An 8,041-nucleotide genomic window follows, 5' to 3' on the forward strand; every position below is an offset into this window, starting at 1 on the left:
TAGAGGATGCGTTCTGGGGGACTTTATTTAAAGACTGTAGTAATGACATGAAGCTTTCCGTAATATTTTTCTCTAGGAGACTATGTCTTATAAAACTATGTAGTATAAAACTTGTACTGATTTCAGTTCGTAGATACTTAATAAAAATTGTAGAATGGTTGAAAAACACATTTTGAAATAGCTTCACGAAGTGGAGGGAGAAGTGTGGGAAGAAACTGACTTGCATTTTGAGTGCTTACGAGTGTAGCAAATGCCATAATTGGCCCATTCATATCTGCTAGGCACTCATCATTATAAGTACAAGGCTGCTTACGTTGATCCCTGTGACTCTCTGCCTAAGGGCTCTTTTCTGTCTATGGAAGATTGCTCAGCCTACACATAGGGCAAGCTAGAAGCACTGCACAGTTAATGCTCCCAGAAGCAGCTCTCAACTAGTAACAGGCAAAGATAAATACTTCAGCTTTTTAAACATCAGAGGGATGTATTGTACACTGTCTCTTAGAGTTTACCAGAAGGATTAAACTCTAGTTTTCCACAGTGGTAACTTGCTTTATGATGCCCCTTAATTGGCTTTCTTCTTTGCCTCTCTCATTTCTTCTGCTAGGACTTCCTGAAATAATTTCCTAAATAAATTATTGCCCTCAAATCCTTGTATCTGACCCACTCTGGGAGCACCCCAAGCAAGACACTGAGCTAGTCTCTATATGTTTTCACATTTTATATCACTTAATCCTCATGGTTTATTTAACCCTGTGACTTTAGAACTAGATAGAGAATCCTATTTAGTTATAAGTGATGGGTTGTAGGCTTGGAGAGATTAAGAGTATCGGCCAGGTTTGTACAGCTAGCAACTTGTGGAACAATCTCAACTTTTTTAGTCTAAATCTTAGGCTTTTTGTTTTAAACCAAATTGCTGCATCTCTGGTTTCTTGTTAGGTGAAGTCTTTATTCCTCTTCATCAAGACATTTTTTATAACTATGTATGTACATGGAGAATAAAATAAATGTGAAGCAAGTGAAAAAGGAATTCTGTAATACAAATGTTATTTGGCTATTACCAAAAAGTCGAAAAACAACAGATGCTAGCAAGGCTGTGGTGAAAAAGGAATGCTTACACACTGTTGGTGGGAATGTAAATTAGTTCAGCCAGTGTGCGAAGTAGTTTGGAGATTTCTCATAGAACTTAAAACAGAACTATAACTCAACCCAGCAATCCCATTATGGAATATATATCCAAAAGAAAATAAATCATTCTGGCAAAAAGACACACGTAGTCATATGTTCATCACAGCACTATTCACAGTAGCAAAGACATGAAATCAGCCTTCATGCTCATCAATACATGTACATGATGGAATACTATGCAGACAAAAAAAAGAATGAAATCTGGTTTTTTTTGCAGCAACATGGATGCAGTTGGAGACCATTATCCTAAGTGAAGTACCACAAAACAGAAAACTAAATACCACATGTTATCACTTATAAGTGAGAGCTCAACATTGGGTACTCATGGACGTAAAGATGGGAACAATAGACACTGGGGACTACTAAAGAAGGGAGGAAGGGAGTGGGGCAAGGAATGAAAAATTAGCTATTTGGTACTATGCTCAGTGCCTGGGTGATAGGATCAATTGTATCTCAAACCTCAGCATCACACAACATGTGTAGCTAGGCAACAAACCTGCACATGTACCACCTGAATGAAAAATAAAACTTGAAATTATTTAAAAAATGAAAAAAAGGTATTTGGAAGAAATTATTTGACTCTCCTATCAAAAGTACCAATGATAGAAATCCTTCTCATTTCATTTTTGGATATAACCTGTTACACTCTAAAGCTGCATTATATTTACTTGCGTATGATTAACCATAGTGCCAATGCTTTAAATGATTTCAAATTATCATAATGGTGGAATTTGGATTTAAAAAATCTTATTCCCAATGTAACACCATTTATGATTTTTAAAACTCTTTAATATTTCATAATTGAAGATTTTAGGTAATTACTTTTATAAAATTTTATTTTTTAGATCTCTCCCTCCAGTTGTGGAGACTTTCTGCTAATATTATGTTCCTACTTATTTTAATCAGAACTTTTCACCTATGTAAACTAAATAGATATTATTTATATTTGCAAGAAATAAAACCAAAATTTGGTTTAATTAGAAGGAGATTAATATATATTCAGCACACAAATTGTACAGCACCCATAGCTGTCATATGACACTAATTACCCCTCTATAGAGGTTCAGTGGTCCCAAGCATGAACTATACATAAGATCTTATGTGTGAACATATATAATGTCATTTCTTCCTTTCCAGTATTAAGCCTTTTATTTTGCTGGCCTTCTTGCTCTGTCTAGGACTTCCAGTACTATGATGAATATATGTGACAAAAGCAAGCTTCCTGGCCTTGTTCCTAATTTTTCAGTCTTTCACCATTTAGTCTGAAATTGAATATGATTTTTCTGTGGGGTTTTTTATATTTGACTTTTATTACATTGTGGTAGTTTCATTTCAGTGCTAGTATGTTGAGTAAATACTCGTGAAAAGCTTTTTATTTTCACCATGGAAGGGCATTGAACGTTGTTAAATACTTTTTCTGCACCAATGGAGATGACTGTTTGTTTTCATTATTCTGTTAATATGGTGTATTACGTTGATTGCTTTTTGTATGTTGAACAATCTTTGCATACTAAGAATAGTTCCCACTTTGGCCGTGGTGTATAATTCTTTTAATATGCTGTTGAATTTGTTTTGCTAGTATTTCACTGAGAATTTTTGCATCAATATTGCTCACACTGCTATAAAGAACTACCTGAGACTGGGTAATTTATGAAAAAAAAGAGGAACTCTCCGTTCCACCAGCCATACGGGAAGAGTGGTTATGAGGCACCAGGAAACTTACAATCATGGTGGAAGGCAAAGGGAAAGCAAGCATGTCTTACCATAGTGGAGCAGGAGAAAAAGAGAGTGAGCAAGCAAAGAAGTGCCACACTTTTAAAGCATCAGATCTTGTGAGGACTCATGATCGTGAGAACAACATGGAGGAAATCCATCGCCATGATCCAATCACCTCCCACCATACCCCTCCTTCAACACATGAGGATTACAATTTGACATGAGATTTGGATGGAGACACAGAGCCAAGCCATATCAAATATTAATTAGGCATATTGCTCTGTAGTTTTCCATAGGTTCTTTAGATATTCTTCATTATTATTATATCTTTAAAATTTCTGTTCCTCAGACATGATAATTTCAATTGTCCTATCTTTGAGTTTGTTGATTCTGTTTTCTATCTGCTCATATTTACCTTTGAATCCCTCAAGTTATTTTTTTCATTTCAGAATCACAAGGGCAAACTGTGGAAGAAACAAAGAAGAGGTATTGTTTTAGATGAGGAACAGGCTATGAGGCTGTCATCTTGAATGTCATCTCATATATTGTTTAGCTACTTCCTATTCTAACAGCAGTCTGTAAGCCAGAGTTTCTGAATCACCTGGGAGCTTGTAAGAAATGAAGAATTCAGGTCTCCTCCCAGACCTAGTGAAACAGAATCTACATTTACACAATCTGCAGGTGATCCACAAACACATGGAAGTTGAGAATTATTGGTTCGTAAAAATTATCGAATATTTTATCTTTGCCAGAGAAAGCATAACAGCAGTGTGTAAGGTGATGACTGGAGACCAACACATGATAATACATACATTTCTATAGTAAATTCTTCTGTGTGGAGTCATATGAATACTATGTGTATGTTTAATTAGTCTTGTAGCACCATATATGAATTAACAGTCAATTTGATTCAATATATTTGCAAAAATAGTTTTCAGAAGTACAGGCTTAAAACAGATATTTAATTGTTAAATCTAAAGGATTGGTTTTATAAAATTCTTATTGAATACGTGGTTGAAAATATATCAACTTCATACACAGAAATTTTACATCCTAAGTGCAAACCCTGGGATTATTTGCATTTTGTGTGATTTTCCATGCTGTTAGAAAATATTAAAATGAACATATAATATTTTCGTGCCCACACAAGATGTTGCTTTAAAAATTGTGCTTTCCTTATCCACTACAACGAAGTTGGCTTCATCCCCAGTATGCAAGTTTGGTTCAATATATGCAAATCAATAAATGTGATTCATCACATAAACAGAACTAAAGACAAAAACTACAAGATTATCTCAATAGATGCAGAAAAGGCTTCTGATAAAATTCAACATCCCCTCATGCTACGAACTCTCCATAAACTAGCTATTGAAGGCACATACCTCAAAATAAGGGCCGTATATGACAAGCCCACAACCAACATCATACTAAATGGGAAAAAGCTGGAAGTATTCCCCTTGAAAACAAGCATAAAACAAAGATGCCCTCTCTCACCACTCCTATTCAACATGGTATTGGAAGTTCTGGCCAGGGAAATCAGACAGGAGAAAGAAATAAAGGTTATTCAAATAGGAAGAGAGGAATTCAAATTATCTTTGTTAGCAGATGACATGATCCTATATCTAAAAATCTTCATCATCTCTGCTCAAAAGCTTCTTAAGCTGATAAGCAACTTCAGTAAAGTCTCAGGTTACAAAATCAACATGCAAAAATCACTAGCCCTCCTATATAGCAACACCACACAGGCAGAGACCCAAATCATGAATTAACTCCCATTCATAATTGCTACAAAAAGAATAAAATACCTAAGAATACAGCTAACAAGGGAAGTGAAGGACCTCTTCAAGGAGGACTACAAAGAACTGCTCAAAGAAATCAGAGATGACACAAACAAATGGAGAAACATTCCATATTCATGGATAGGAAGAATCAATATTGTGAAAAAGGCCATACTGCACAAAGTAATTTATAGATTCAATGCTGTTCCCATCAAACTAACATTAGCATTCTTCAAAGAATTAGAAAAAACTATTTTAAATGCATATAGAACCAGAAAAGAGCCCGGATAGCCAAGAGAATCCTAAGCAAACAGAACAAAGATGAAGGCATCACACTACCTGACTTCAAATTATGCTATAAGGCTACAGTAACCAAAACAGCATGGTGCTGGTATAAGAACAGACACATAGAGCAATAAAACCACACACCTATATTCATCTGATCTTTGAAAAACCTGACCAAAACAAGCAATGGGGAAAGGATTCCCTATTTAATAAACGGTGCTGGGAAAACTGGCTAGCCATATGCAGAAAATTGAAACTGCACCCCTTCCTTACACCATATATGAAAATCGACTCAAGATGGATTAAAGACTTAAACGTAAAACCCAAAACTATAAAAACTCTAGAAGAAAATCTAAGCAATACCATTCAGGACATAGGCACAGGCAAAGATTTCACGATGAAAATGGCAAAAACCATTGCAGCGAAAGAAAAATTTACAAATGCGATCTAATTAAATGAAAGAGCTTCTGCACAGCAAAAGAAACTATCATCAGAGTGAACAGACAATCCACACAATGGAAGAAAATTTTTGCAATCTATCCATGTGACGAAAGTCTAGTATCTAGAATGTATAAGGAACTTAAAGAAATTTACAAGAAACAAACAAACAACATTAAAAAGTGGGCAAAGGATATGAATAGGCACTTCTCAAAAGAAGACATACATGCAGCCAACAGGCATATGAAAAAAGCTCAACATCACTAATCATTAGAGAAATGCAAATAAAAACCAAAATAAGATACCATCTCATGGAAGTCAGAATGGCTATTATTAAAAAGTGAAAAAACCAAAGATGCTGGTGAGGTTGTGCAGAAAATGGACCACTTTTATACTGTTGGTGGGAGTGTAAATTAGTTCAACCATTGTGGAGGAAAGTGTGGCAATTTTTCAAAAACCCAGAGGCAAAAATATCATTTGATCCAGCAATTCCATTATTGGGTGTATACAAAGGAATATAAATCATTGTATTATAAATATACATGCACCTGTATGTTCATTACAGTGCTATTCACAATAGCAAAGACATGGAATCAACCTAAATGCCCATCAGTGATAGGCTGGATAAAGAAAATGTGGTACATATACACCATGGAATACTTCGTAGCCATAAAAAGAATGAAATCACGTCCTTTGCAAGGACTTGGATGGAGCTGAAAGCCATTATTCTCAGCAAACTAACACAGGAACAGAAAAACAAACACTGCATGTTCTTGCTCGTAAGTAGGAGCTGAATGATGAGAACATATGGCGGGAGAACAACACACACTGGGGCTTGTGTGGGGGATGGGGGTAGGGAGACCATCAGGGAGAATAGGTAAGAGATGCTGGGCTTAATAGCTAGGTGGTGGGATGATCTTTGCAGCACACCACTGTGGCACAGATTTACCTATGTAACAAACCTGCACATTCTGCACATGTACCCCTGAACTTAAAATAAAAGTTGAAGGAAAAAAACCACAACAAATAAACAAATGAAAATGTTACCAAATAATGATACAGAAGCAGTCAACTGTAGAAGATAAGTAAATGGACATTATTTTCACTTTTTAATCTCTCAAACTGGAGGAGTTATATGGCTGTCGTGACGTAGTTATGTGAAAGGTTTCACTGATGCCTTCTGGTTAGATTTTTAAAAAGTAATGACATCAAAACACTTTAGATACATAGATAATATAGAGATACTCTCAGATATACTATAAGAACTCCGAAAAACGTAATTCTTCTACTGTGCTTCATGGTGCTTTTGGTGGGGCTCTGTGTTTACTTGATAAAAGGATCTTAAAGGCTGGGCTAGCTCCCCACATCTGTAGAGCTCTGGGGACCTAAGCCTTACTTCAGCATCACTATGCTTATTTAGAAATATGATTTATGCACGAAACATCTTTGCAACATTTTATTAGAAAAATAGCATTTTATAACCAAAATTGTTTTTTAAAATTGAAAGCCCTGAGCAAACATGTTAGTCTCTGGAGTGACATTCAAGACCTTGTATTAACTTAGCATCTTTTCCTGTCTGGCATTAATTCATCGAGCTATCTGAATTGCACTTGCATGCATTAAAAAACAACTCATTCGAGACCACGGTGAAACCCTGTCTCTACTAAAAATACAAAAAATTAGCCGGGCGTGGTGGCGGGCGCCTGTAGTCCCAGCTACTCGGAGAGGCTGAGGCAGGAGAATGGCGTGAACCCGGGAGGCGGAGCTTGCAGTGAGCCGAGATTGCGCCACTGCACTCCAGCCTGGGCGACAGAGCGAGACTCCGTCTCAAAAAAAAAAAAAAAACAAAACAACTCATTGTTTCCTAAATTTGATGGCTTAGAGACCTAAATTGTCCACCTTTAGATTAAGGTAATAGTTCATCCCTCTGCCTCTCCCTTGATCTCGTCCGTGTACTTCTTGAAGACATTGTGTGTTAGACATTCCTTTGACAAACGTACACTTGCCTTCTCCCCCACAAATGTTACATGTTGTTGCCCCATAAAACTTAGAACTTATTATTCACTTGTTCTGCAAATCTTTGGTGGGCCTAAATATGCTACGTCCTGGGGTACAAGTGAATGTCAATGTGTTCACCATCCGCTGAGGGAAAAGACAGAAAAATATATTAAATTAGAAATCCTGACTAGTGAGGTCCATCAATACAAATTCTAAAAGCTTTCCAGTTAATGATGATATGCACAAGACTTAAAAATCACGGGTAGACCACATTTACAGTCAATCAAGATCTCTATGTAATTGTATAAAGTGATTCTTAGAAATACATAGAAGAACTCTTGGCATAGTTTATACCGCTTTGTTCCTCACCCTATCTCCACCATCTTTTTTTTTTTTTTTTTTTTTTTTTTTTTTTTTTTAAGTGAAAGGAGTCTTAGGCAGCTTTTATACTTGAAACCCACATTTTCAGATAAGGGAATGATAAATGGAGACATATAGAGGCATGGCCAAGACAGTCATTCTGGTAGTACTATGTAGTTCTTTTTCTCTTTTTTTTTTTTTTTCTTCTTCTTCTTTTTTTTGAGATGGAGTCATGCTTTGATGTCCAGGCTTGAGTGCAGTGGTGCGATCTTGGCTCACTG

Source organism: Hylobates moloch, unplaced genomic scaffold, assembly GCF_009828535.3.
Source record: "Hylobates moloch isolate HMO894 unplaced genomic scaffold, HMol_V3 SCAFFOLD_15, whole genome shotgun sequence".
NCBI lineage: Eukaryota > Metazoa > Chordata > Mammalia > Primates > Hylobatidae > Hylobates > Hylobates moloch.